The 13010-nt window shown below is 53.3% G+C and overlaps 1 pseudogene; it reads right to left on the bottom strand.

The window, feature by feature from the left end:
• Nucleotides 1-142: 142 nt before the first annotated feature.
• On the bottom strand, nt 143-5297 carry LOC141167626 (heat shock cognate 71 kDa protein pseudogene; annotated as a pseudogene).
• Between the last annotated feature and the right edge of the window lie 7713 nt (nt 5298-13010).

Below are 13010 nucleotides of genomic sequence, written 5' to 3' on the forward strand. Positions count from 1 at the left end.
AAATAACGAGGAATGAAGACCCCCACAATGACCCCCTCAAATATGAGAAAGCCCCGCCCACTGAGACATAGCCACACCCAGAGTCGATATGTACAGCACATCACCAGCGAATCTCATTACTATCCCGGGGATATGTATATATTCACAGCTGAGCAATAGTCATTGGAGGAGGAGTAAAGAAAGCAGAAAAAGAAGAAGATACTGGTAATAGAAGGGTTAATAGATTATTATCAATCAAGAAGATACAAAGAATGAAGAGAAATGTAAATATCCAAGTGTCTGGTGACCGCCCGTCGCCTCCATCATTAGTATCTGGTGACCGCCCGTCGCCTCCATCATCAGTATCTGGTGACCGCCCGTCGCCTCCATCATCAGTATCTGGTGACTGCCCGTCGGCTCCATCATCAGTATCTGGTGACTTCCCGTCGTCTCCATCATCAGTATCTGGTGACATCCCGTCGCCTCCATCATCAGTATCTGGTGACCGCTCGTCTCCTCCATCATCAGTATCTGGTGACCGCACGTCTCCATTTCTTCATCATCAATCTCTGGTGACCGCTCATCTCCTCCATCATCAGTATCTGGTGACCGCCCGTTGCCTCCATCATCAGTATCTGGTGACCGCCCGTCGCCTCCATCATCAGTATCTGGTGACCGCTCGTCTCCTCCATCATCAGTATCTGGTGACCGCACGTCGCCTCCATCATCAGTATCTGGTGACCGCACGTCGCCTCCATCATCAGTATCTGGTGACTGCACGTCGCCTCCATCATCAGTATCTGGTGACTGCCCGTCGCCTCCATCATCAGTATCTGGTGACCGCCCGTCACCTCCATCAGTATCTGGTGACCGCTCGTCTCCTCTATCATCAGTATCTGGTGACCGCTGGTCTCCTCCATCATCAGTATCTGGTGACCGCCCATCACCTCCATCATCAGTATCTGGTGACCGCCCGTCACCTCCATCAGTATCTGGTGAGCGCCCGTCACCGCCATCATCAGTATCTGGTGACCGCCCGTCACCGCCATCATCAGTATCTGGTGACCGCCCGTCACCTCCATCATCAGTATCTGGTGACCGCCCATCACCTCCATCAGTATCTGGTGACCGCCCGTCACCGCCATCATCAGTATCTGGTGACCGCCCGTCACCTCCATCAGTATCTGGTGACCACCCGTCACCGCCATCATCAGTATCTGGTGACCGCCCGTCACCGCCATCATCAGTATCTGGTGGCCGCCCGTCGCCTCCATCATCAGTATCTGGTGACCGCCCGTCGCCGCCATCATCAGTATCTGGTGGCCGCCCGTCGCCGCCATCATCAGTATCTGGTGACCGCCCGTCGCCGCCATCATCAGTATCTGGTGACCGCCCGTCCCCTCCTTCATCAGTATCTGGTGACTGCCCGTCACCGCCATCATCAGTATCTGGTGACCGCCCGTCACCGCCATCATCAGTATCTGGTGGCCGCCTGTCACCTCCATCAGTATCTGATGACCGCCCGTCACCGCCATCATCAGTATCTGGTGACCGCCCGTCGCTTCCATCATCAGTATCTGGGGACCGCCCGTCACCGCCATCATCAGTATCTGGTGACCGCCCGTCCCCTCCTTCATCAGTATCTGGTGACTGCCCGTCACTTACATCATCAGTGTCTGGTGACCGCCTGTCGCCTCCATCATCAGTATCTGGTGACCGCCCATAGCCTCCATCATCAGTATCTGGTGACTGCATGTCGCCTCCATCATCAGTATCTGGTGACTGCCCGTCGCCTCCATCATCAGTATCTGGTGACCGCCCGTCACCTCCATCAGTATCTGGTGACCGCTGGTCTCCTGCATCATCAGTATCTGGTGACCGCCGGTCTCCTCCATCATCAGTATCTGGTGACCGCCCGTCACCTCCATCATCAGTATCTGGTGACCGCCCGTCACCTCCATCAGTATCTGGTGACCGCCCGTCACCGCCATCATCAGTATCTGGTGACCGCCCGTCACCGCCATCATCAGTATCTGGTGACCACCCGTCACCTCCATCATCAGTATCTGGTGACCGCCCATCACCTCCATCATCAGTATCTGATGACCGCCCGTCACCAGTATCTGGTGACCGCCCGTCCCCTCCTTCATCAGTATCTGGTGACTGCCCGTCACTTACATCATCAGTGTCTGGTGACCGCCCGTCGCCTCCATCATCAGTATCTAGTGACCGCCCATAGCCTCCATCATCAGTATCTGGTGACTGCATGTCGCCTCCATCATCAGTATCTGGTGACTGCCCGTCGCCTCCATCATCAGTATCTGGTGACCGCCCGTCACCTCCATCAGTATCTGGTGACCGCTGGTCTCCTGCATCATCAGTATCTGGTGACCGCCGGTCTCCTCCATCACCAGCATCTGGTGACCGCCCGTCACCTCCATCATCAGTATCTGGTGACCGCCCGTCACCTCCAACAGTATCTGGTGACCGCCCGTCACCGCCATCATCAGTATCTGGTGACCGCCCGTCACCGCCATAATCAGTATCTGGTGACCACCCGTCACCTCCATCATCAGTATCTGGTGACCGCCCATCACCTCCATCATCAGTATCTGATGACCGCCCGTCACCGCCATCATCAGTATCTGGTGTCCGCCCGTCGCCTCCATCATCAGTATCTGGTGACCGCCCGTCGCCGCCATCATCAGTATCTGGTGACCGCCCGTCCCCTCCTTCATCAGTATCTGGTGACTGCCCGTCACCGCCATCATCAGTATCTGGTGACCGCCCGTCACCGCCATCATCAGTATCTGGTGGCCGCCTGTCACCTCCATCAGTATCTGATGACCGCCCGTCACCGCCATCATCAGTATCTGGTGACCGCCCGTCGCCTCCATCATCAGTATCTGGGGACCGCCCGTCACCGCCATCACCAGTATCTGGTGACCGCCCGTCCCCTCCTTCATCAGTATCTGGTGACTGCCCGTCACTTACATCATCAGTGTCTGGTGACCGCCCGTCGCCTCCATCATCAGTATCTAGTGACCGCCCATAGCCTCCATCATCAGTATCTGGTGACTGCATGTCGCCTCCATCATCAGTATCTGGTGACTGCCCGTCGCCTCCATCATCAGTATCTGGTGACCGCCCGTCACCTCCATCAGTATCTGGTGACCGCTGGTCTCCTGCATCATCAGTATCTGGTGACCGCCCGTCACCTCCATCATCAGTATCTGGTGACCGCCCGTCACCTCCATCAGTATCTGGTGACCGCCCGTCACCGCCATCATCAGTATCTGGTGACCGCCCGTCACCGCCATAATCAGTATCTGGTGACCACCCGTCACCTCCATCATCAGTATCTGGTGACCGCCCATCACCTCCATCATCAGTATCTGATGACCGCCCGTCACCAGTATCTGTTGACCACCCGTCCCCTCCTTCATCAGTATCTGGTGACTGCCCGTCACTTACATCATCAGTGTCTGGTGACCGCCCGTCGCCTCCATCATCAGTATCTAGTGACCGCCCATAGCCTCCATCATCAGTATCTGGTGACTGCATGTCGCCTCCATCATCAGTATCTGGTGACTGCCCGTCGCCTCCATCATCAGTATCTGGTGACCGCCCATCACCTCCATCAGTATCTGGTGACCGCTGGTCTCCTGCATCATCAGTATCTGGTGACCGCCGGTCTCCTCCATCATCAGTATCTGGTGACCGCCCGTCACCTCCATCATCAGTATCTGGTGACCGCCCGTCACCTCCATCAGTATCTGGTGACCGCCCGTCACCTCCATCAGTATCTGGTGACCGCCCGTCACCGTGTTAAATGGTTAATTATGGAAATTCATTTGGAATGTTAATTAATAATCGATAATCATTTTTCTTAAATTTGAGTTCTATACAAGGATTGCATCAGCCATCGTGTCTAGTTGACATGCGCTATTTGTGTGTGTATTTTTGGTTCACTACCATATGTAGAACAGGTGTCCATACGACTGGCTATAAAAGCCCATGGTACAGAAAGGGGGGGCTCTCTTGTTCTGCCCATCCCACAAGAAGAATCTTCATGCTGAGACGTATCTGACATGTAGGCCTGGACACGTGCTGGACAAAGTCATGATTTACCAGCCAGGATCCAAGGAAAGATGGGTGAATCTCAACAATTAAGCTAATTATGGACAAATGGACAATTACTTTATAACTAATTATTATATGTACCTGCTGCAATCTGATTCTTTTTAATGGACAATCCAAGAATAAATAGATACATTTTTTTATAAGAATATCGTGATATTGATACTTTGAGAAGTCCTCAGTAGAAAAAATAATACAGAGAAGAGTATTATTTTACAATGGTGAGCCAGCCAGGAGATGATCTCGTTGCATTTGTCCAGGATCTTTTGCTTGTCCTCATCGCTGATCTTTCCTTGCAGCTTCTCGTCCTCTACGGTGGCCTTCATGTTGAAGGCGTAAGACTCCAGCGAGTTCTTAGTGGAAACCTTGTCCCTCTGCTTGTCGTCCTCCGCCTTGTACTTCTCAGCCTCTTGGACCATGCGCTCGATGTCTTCCTTGCTGAGACGACCTTTGTCGTTGGTAATGGTGATCTTGTTCTCCTTGCCGGTGCTCTTGTCGACCGCAGACACGTTCAGGATACCATTGGCATCAATGTCGAATGTCACCTCAATCTGAGGAACGCCACGAGGAGCGGGAGGGATGCCAGTCAGCTCAAACTTGCCCAGCAGGTTGTTGTCCTTTGTCATGGCCCTCTCCCCTTCATACACCTGAATCAGGACACCAGGCTGGTTGTCAGAGTAGGTGGTGAAGGTCTGCGTCTGCTTGGTGGGAATGGTGGTGTTACGCTTGATCAGGACAGTCATGACGCCGCCAGCAGTCTCGATACCCAGAGACAGAGGGGTGACGTCGAGCAGAAGGAGGTCCTGCACGTTTTCAGATTTATCTCCAGACAAGATGGCGGCCTGCACAGCTGCACCATAGGCCACAGCCTCGTCTGGGTTGATGCTCTTGTTCAGTTCCTTCCCGTTGAAGAAATCCTGAAGCAGCTTCTGGATCTTGGGGATACGTGTGGAGCCGCCGACCAGCACAATGTCGTGGATCTGGGACTTGTCGAGCTTGGCGTCACGAAGAGCCTTCTCTACTGGGTCCAGGGTTCCTCTGAAGAGATCAGCGTTCAGCTCTTCGAAGCGAGCTCTGGTGATGGACGTGTAGAAGTCGATGCCTTCGTACAGGGAGTCGATCTCGATGCTAGCCTGTGTGCTGGAGGACAGGGTGCGCTTTGCACGCTCGGACGTCATGCTGTAAAGCTACCCCAATCAGCACGAACACTTCATGCACAGAAAATGTTAGCAACACAAAAGAATTAATAAGTATTACATGTATTATAGTCCAACTAGTTATATTGTTAATTTTTTAAAATGTAACACACCGCCATCATCAGTATCTGGTGACCGCCCGTCACCGCCATAATCAGTATCTGGTGACCACCCGTCACCTCCATCATCAGTATCTGGTGACCGCCCATCACCTCCATCATCAGTATCTGATGACCGCCCGTCACCGCCATCATCAGTATCTGGTGGCCGCCCGTCGCCTCCATCATCAGTATCTGGTGGCCGCCCGTCGCCTCCATCATCAGTATCTGGTGGCCGCCCGTCGCCGCCATCATCAGTATCAGGTGACCGCCCGTCGCCGCCATCATCAGTATCTGGTGACCGCCCGTCACCTCCATCAATATCTGGTGACCGCCTGTCACCGCCATCATCAGTATCTGGTGGCCATCCGTCGCCTCCATCATCAGTATCTGGTGCTCGCCCATCGCCTCCATCATCAGTATCTGATGACTGCCGGTCGCCGCCATCATTAGTATCTGGTGACTGCCGGTCGCCGCCATCATTAGTATCTGGTGACCGCCCGTCGCCTCTATCATCAGTATCTGGTGACCGCCCGTCGCCTCCATCATCAGTATCTGGTGACCGCTCGTCTCCTCCATCATCAGTATCTGGCGACCGCACGTCGCCTCCATCATCAGTATCTGGTGACTGCAAGTCGCCTCCATCATCAGTATCTGGTGACTGCCCGTCGCCTCCATCATCAGTATCTGGTACCCGCCCGTCACCTCCATCAGTATCTGGTGACCACCCATCACCGCCATCATCAGTATCTGGTGACCGCCCGTCACCGCCATCATCAGTATCTGGTGACCGCCCGTCACCTACATCATCAGTATCTGGTGACCGCCCGTCACCTACATCAGTATCTGGTGACCGCCCGTCACCGTCATCATCACTATCTGGTGACCGCCCATCACCTCCATCAGTATCTGGTGACCGCCCGTCACCCCATCATCAGTATCTGGTGGCCGCCCTTCGCCGCCATCATCAGTACCTGGTGACTGCCTGTCACCTCCATCAGTATCTTGTGACCGCCCATCACCTCCATCAGTATCTGGAGACCGCCCGTCACCGCCATCATCAGTATCTGGTGACCGCCCGTCGCCTCCATCATCAGTATCTGGTGTCCGCCCGTCGCTTCCATCATCAGTATCTGGTGTCCGCCCGTCTCCTCCATCATCAGTATCTGGTGACCGCCCGTCATCTCCATCATCAGTATCTGGTGACCACCCGTCTCCTCCATCATCAGTATCTGGTGACCACCCGTCATCTCCATCATCAGTATCAGGTGACCGCCCGTCATCTCCATCATCAGTATCTGGTGACCACCCGTCATCTCCATCATCAGTATCTGGTGACTGGCAGTTCCCTCCATCATCAGTATCTGGTGTCCGCCAGTCCCCTCCATCATCAGTATCTGGTGTCCGCCCGTCGCCTCCATCATCAGTATCTGGTGTCCGCCCGTCGCCTCCATCATCAGTATCTGGTGTCCGCCCGTCGCCTCCATCATCAGTATCTGGTGTCCGCCCGTCGCCTCTATCATCAGTATCTGGTGACCGCCCGTCGCCTCCATCATCAGTATCTGGTGTCCGCCCGTCGCCTCCATCATCAGTATCTGGTGTCCGCCCGTCGCCTCCATCATCAGTATCTGGTGTCCGCCCGTCGCCTCCATCATCACTATCTGGTGACCGCCCGTCGCCTCCATCATCAGTATCTGGTGTCCGCCCGTCGCCTCCATCATCAGTATCTGGTGACCGCCCGTCGCCTCCATCAGTATCTGGTGACCGCTCGTCTCCTCCATCATCAGTATCTGGTGACCGCTGGTCTCCTCCATCATCAGTATCTGGTACCCGCCCGTCACCTCCATCAGTATCTGGTGACCACCCATCACCGCCATCATCAGTATCTGGTGACCGCCCGTCACCGCCATCATCAGTATCTGGTGACCGCCCGTCACCTACATCATCAGTATCTGGTGACCGCCCGTCACCTACATCAGTATCTGGTGACCGCCCGTCACCGTCATCATCACTATCTGGTGACCGCCCATCACCTCCATCAGTATCTGGTGACCGCCCGTCACCCCATCATCAGTATCTGGTGGCCGCCCTTCGCCGCCATCATCAGTACCTGGTGACTGCCTGTCACCTCCATCAGTATCTTGTGACCGCCCATCACCTCCATCAGTATCTGGTGACCGCCCGTCACCGCCATCATCAGTATCTGGTGACCGCCCGTCGCCTCCATCATCAGTATCTGGTGTCCGCCCGTCGCTTCCATCATCAGTATCTGGTGTCCGCCCGTCTCCTCCATCATCAGTATCTGGTGACCGCCCGTCATCTCCATCATCAGTATCTGGTGACCACCCGTCTCCTCCATCATCAGTATCTGGTGACCACCCGTCATCTCCATCATCAGTATCAGGTGACCGCCCGTCATCTCCATCATCAGTATCTGGTGACCACCCGTCATCTCCATCATCAGTATCTGGTGACTGGCAGTTCCCTCCATCATCAGTATCTGGTGTCCGCCAGTCCCCTCCATCATCAGTATCTGGTGTCCGCCCGTCGCCTCCATCATCAGTATCTGGTGTCCGCCCGTCGCCTCCATCATCAGTATCTGGTGTCCGCCCGTCGCCTCCATCATCAGTATCTGGTGTCCGCCCGTCGCCTCCATCATCAGTATCTGGTGACCGCCCGTCGCCTCCATCATCAGTATCTGGTGTCCGCCCGTCGCCTCCATCATCAGTATCTGGTGTCCGCCCGTCGCCTCCATCATCAGTATCTGGTGTCCGCCCGTCGCCTCCATCATCACTATCTGGTGACCGCCCGTCGCCTCCATCATCAGTATCTGGTGACCGCCCGTCGCCTCCATCATCAGTATCTGGTGTCTGCCCGTCACCTCCATCATCAGTATCTGGTGTCCGCCCGTCGCTTCCATCATCAGTATCTGGTGTCCGCCCGTCGCCTCCATCATCAGTATCTGGTGTCCGCCCGTCGCCTCCATCATCAGTATCTGGTGTCTGCCCGTCACCTCCATCATCAGTATCTGGTGGCCGCCCGTCGCTTCCATCATCAGTATCTGGTGTCCGCCCGTCGCCTCCATCATCATTATCTGGTGTCTGCCCGTCGCCTCCATCATCAGTATCTGGTGTCCGCCCGTCGCCTCCATCATCAGTATCTGGTGTCTGACCGTCGCCTCCATCATCAGTATCTGGTGTCCGCCCGTCGCCTCCATCATCAGTACACTGTGTGCAGAATTATTAGGCAGATGAGTATTTTGCTCACATGATACTCTTTATACATGTCGTCCTACTCCAAGCTGCATAGTCTTGAGAGCCAACTACCAATGAAGTAAATCTGGTGATGTGCATCTCTGTAATGAGGAGGGGTGATGACTAATGACATCAACACCCTATATAAGGTGGGCTTAATTATTAGGCAACTTCCTTTCCTTTGGCAAAATGGGTCAGAAGAGAGATTTGACGGCTCTGAAAAGTCCAATATTGTGAGATGTCTTGCAGAGGGAGGCAGCAGTTTTGAAATTTCCAAACTTTTGAAGCGTGATCACCGAACAATCAAGTTTCATGGAAAATAGCCAACAAGGTCGCAAGAAGCGTGTTGGCCAAAAAAAGCACAAAATAACTGCCCATGAATTGAGGAAAATCAAGCGTGAAGCTGCCAAGATGCCATTCACCACCAGTTTAACCATATTTCAGAGCTGCAACGTTACTGGAGTATCAAAAGCACAAGGTGTGCGATACTCAGGGACATGGCCAAGGTAAGGAAGGCTGAAAAACTACCACCTCTGAACAAGAAACATAAGATAAAACGTCAAGAATGGGCCAAGAAATATATTAAGACTCATTTTTCAAAGGTTTTATGGACTGATGAAATGAGCGTGACTCTTGATGGGCCAGATGGATGGGCCAGAGCCTGGATCAGTAAAGGGCAGAGAGCTCCACTCCGACTCAGACGCCAGCAAGGTGGAGGTGGGGTACTGGTATGGGCTGGGATCATCAAAGATGAACTTGTGGGACCTTTTCGGGTTGAGGTTGGAGTGAAGCTCAACTCCCAGACCTACTGCCAGTTTCTGGAAGACAACTTCTTCAAGCAGTGGTACAGGAAATAGTCGGTATCGTTCAAGAAAAACATGATTTTCATGCAGGACAATGCTTCATCACATGCATCCAACTACTCCACAGCGTGGCTGGCCAGTAAAGGTCTAAAAGAAAAAAAAATAATGACATGGCCCCCTTGTTCACCTGATCTGAACCCCATAGAGAACCTGTGGCCCATCATAAAATGTGAGATCTACAGGGAGGGAAAACAGTACATCTCTGGGAGCAGTGTCTGGGAGGCTGTGGTGAGATCTACAGGGAGGGAAAACAGTACACCTCTGGGAACAGTGTCTGGGAGGCTGTGGTGGCTGCTGCGCGCAATGTTGATCGAAAACAGAGCAAGCAACTGACAGAATCTATGGATGGAGGCTGCTGAGGGTCATCATAAAGAAAGGGGGCTATATTCATCACTCATTTGTTTGGTTTTTGTTTTTGCATGTCAGAAATGTTTATTTCTATATTTTGTGCACTGATATTGGTTTACCTGGTGAAAATAAACAAGTGAGATGGGATTATATTTGGTTTTTATTAAGTTGCCTAATAATTCGGGACAGTAATAGTTACCTGCACAAACAGATATCCTCCTAAGATAGCCAAATCCAAAAAAAAACACTCCAACTTCCAAAAATATTAAGCTTGGATATTTATGAGTCTTTTGGGTTGATTGAGAACATAGTTGTTGATCAATAATAAAAATAATCCTCTAAAATACAACTTGCCTAATAATTCTACACACAGTGTATATGGTAACTGCCAGTCGCCTCCATCATCAGTATCTGGTAACCACACGTCTCCTCCATCATCAGTATCTGGTGACTATCTGTTCCCTCCGTCTTCAGTATCTGGTGACCGCCAGTCTCCTCTATCATCAGTATCTGGTAACCGCCCGTCTCCTCCATCATCAGTATCTGGTGACCACCTGTCACCTCCATCATCAGTATCTTGGGAACACCCGTTGCCTCCATCATCAGTATCTGGTGACCACCCATCGCCTCCATCATCGGTAACTGGTATCCGCCCGTCACCTCCATCATTAGTAGCTGATGACCACCCATTGCCTCCATCATCAGTATCTGGTAACAGCACGTCGCCTCCATCATCACTATCTGGTGACCGCCCATCACCTCCATCATCAGTATCTGGTGACTGCCCGTCTCCTCCATCATCAGTATCTGGTGACCGCCCGTCTCCTCCATCATCAGTATCTGGTGACCGCCCGTCGCCTCCATCATCAGTATCTGGTGACCGCCCGTCTCCTCCATCATCAGTATCTGGTAACCGCCCGTCGCCTCCATCATCAGTATCTGGTGACTTCCCGTTGCCTCCGTCATCAGTATCTGGTGACCGCCCGTTGCCTCCATCATCAGTATCTGGTGACCACCCATCACCTCCATCATCAGTATCTGATGACCGCTTGTTGCCTCCATCATTAGTATCTGGTGACCGCCCGTCTCCTCCATCATCAGTATCTGGTGACCGCCCGTCTCCTCCATCATCAGTATCTGGTGACCTCCCGTCTCCTCTATCATCAGTATCTGGTGACCGCCCGTCTCCTCCATCATCAGTATCTGGTGACCGCCCGTCTCCTCCATCATCAGTATCTGGTGACCTCCTGTCTACTCCATCATCAGTATCTGGTAACCGCCCATCTCCTCCATCATCAGTATCTGGTGACCGCCCGTCGCCTCCATCATCAGTATCTGGTGAATGCCCGTCTCCTCCATCATCAGTATCTAGTGACCACCCATTGCCTCCATCATCAGTATCTGGTGACCGCCTGTCGCCTCCATCATCAGTATCTGGTGACCGCCCGTCTCCTCCATCATCAGTATCTGGTGACCGCCCGTCTCCTCCATCATCAGTATCTGGTGACTATCTGTTCCCTCCGTCTTCAGTATCTGGTGACTGCCTGTCTCCTCTATCATCAGTATCTGGTAACCGCCCGTCTCCTCCATCATCAGTATCTGGTGACCACCTGTCACCTCCATCATCAGTATCTGGGGAACACCCGTTGCCTCCATCATCAGTATCTGGTGACCACCCATCGCCTCCATGATCGGTATCTGGTATCCGCCCGTCACCTCCATCATCAGTATCTGGTAACAGCAAGTCGCCTCCATCATCACTATCTGGTGACCGCCCATCACCTCCATCATCAGTATCTGGTGACTGCCCGTCTCCTCCATCATCAGTATCTGGTAACCGCCCGTCTCCTCCATCATCAGTATCTGGTAACCACCCGTCTCCTCCATCATCAGTATCTGGTGACCGCCCGTCTCCTCCATCATCAGTATCTGGTGACCGCCCGTCGCCTCCATCATCAGTATCTGGTGACCGCACGTCACCTCCATCATCAGTATCTGGTGACCGCCCATCGCCTCCATCATCAGTATCTGGTGACCGCCCGTCGCCTCCATCATCAGTATCTGATGACTGCCCGTCGCCTCCATCATCAGCATCTGGTGACCGCCCGTTGCCTCCATCATCAGTATCTGGTGACCACCCTTCACCTCCATCATCAGTATCTGGTGACCGCCCATCGCCTCCATCATTAGTATCTGGTGACCACCCTTCACCTCCATCATCAGTATCTGGTGACCGCCCGTCGCCTCCATCATCAGTATCTGGTGACCCCCCGTCGCCTCAATCATCAGTATCTGGTGACTTCCCGTCGCCTCCGTCATCAGTATCTGGTGACCGCCGGTCTCCTCCATCATCAGTATCTGGTGACCGCCCGTCTCCTACATCATCAGTATCTAGTGACCACCCGTCTCCTCCATCATCAGTATCTAGTGACCACTCGTCTCCTCCATCATCAGTATCTGATGATTGCCCGTCACCTCCATCATCAGTATCTGGTGACCACCTGTCGCCTCCATCATTAGTATCTGGTGACCGCACATTGCCTCAATCATCAGTATCTAGTAACCGCACGTCGCCTCCATCATCAGTATCTGGTGATTGCCCATTGCCTCCATCATTAGTATCTGGTGACCGAACGTCGCCTCTATCATCAGTATCTGGCGACGCCCGTCACCTCCATCATCAGTATCTGGCGACGCCCGTCACCTCCATCATTAGTAGCTGATGACCGCCCATTGCCTCCATCATCAGTATCTGGTAACCGAACGTCTCCTCCATCATCAGTATCTTGTGACTGCCCGTCTCCTCCATCATCAGTATCTGGTAACCGCCCGTCTCCTCCATCATCAGTATCTGGTAACCACCCGTCTCCTCCATCATCAGTATCTGGTGACCGCCCGTCTCCTCCATCATTAGTATCTGTTGACCGCACGTCACCTCCATCATCAGTATCTGGTGACCGCCCATCGCCTCCATCATCAGTATCTGGTGACCGCCCTTCGCCTCCATCATCAGTATCTGATGACTGCCCGTCGCCTCCATCATCAGCATCTGGTGACCGCCCGTTGCCTCCATCATCAGTATCTGGTGACCACCCTTCACCTCCATCATCAGTATCTGGTGACCGCCCATCG

Source organism: Phyllobates terribilis, unplaced genomic scaffold (assembly GCF_046119375.1).
Source record: "Phyllobates terribilis strain yellow unplaced genomic scaffold, ASM4611937v1 Scaffold_11__3_contigs__length_659146591, whole genome shotgun sequence".
Classification (NCBI taxonomy): domain Eukaryota; kingdom Metazoa; phylum Chordata; class Amphibia; order Anura; family Dendrobatidae; genus Phyllobates; species Phyllobates terribilis.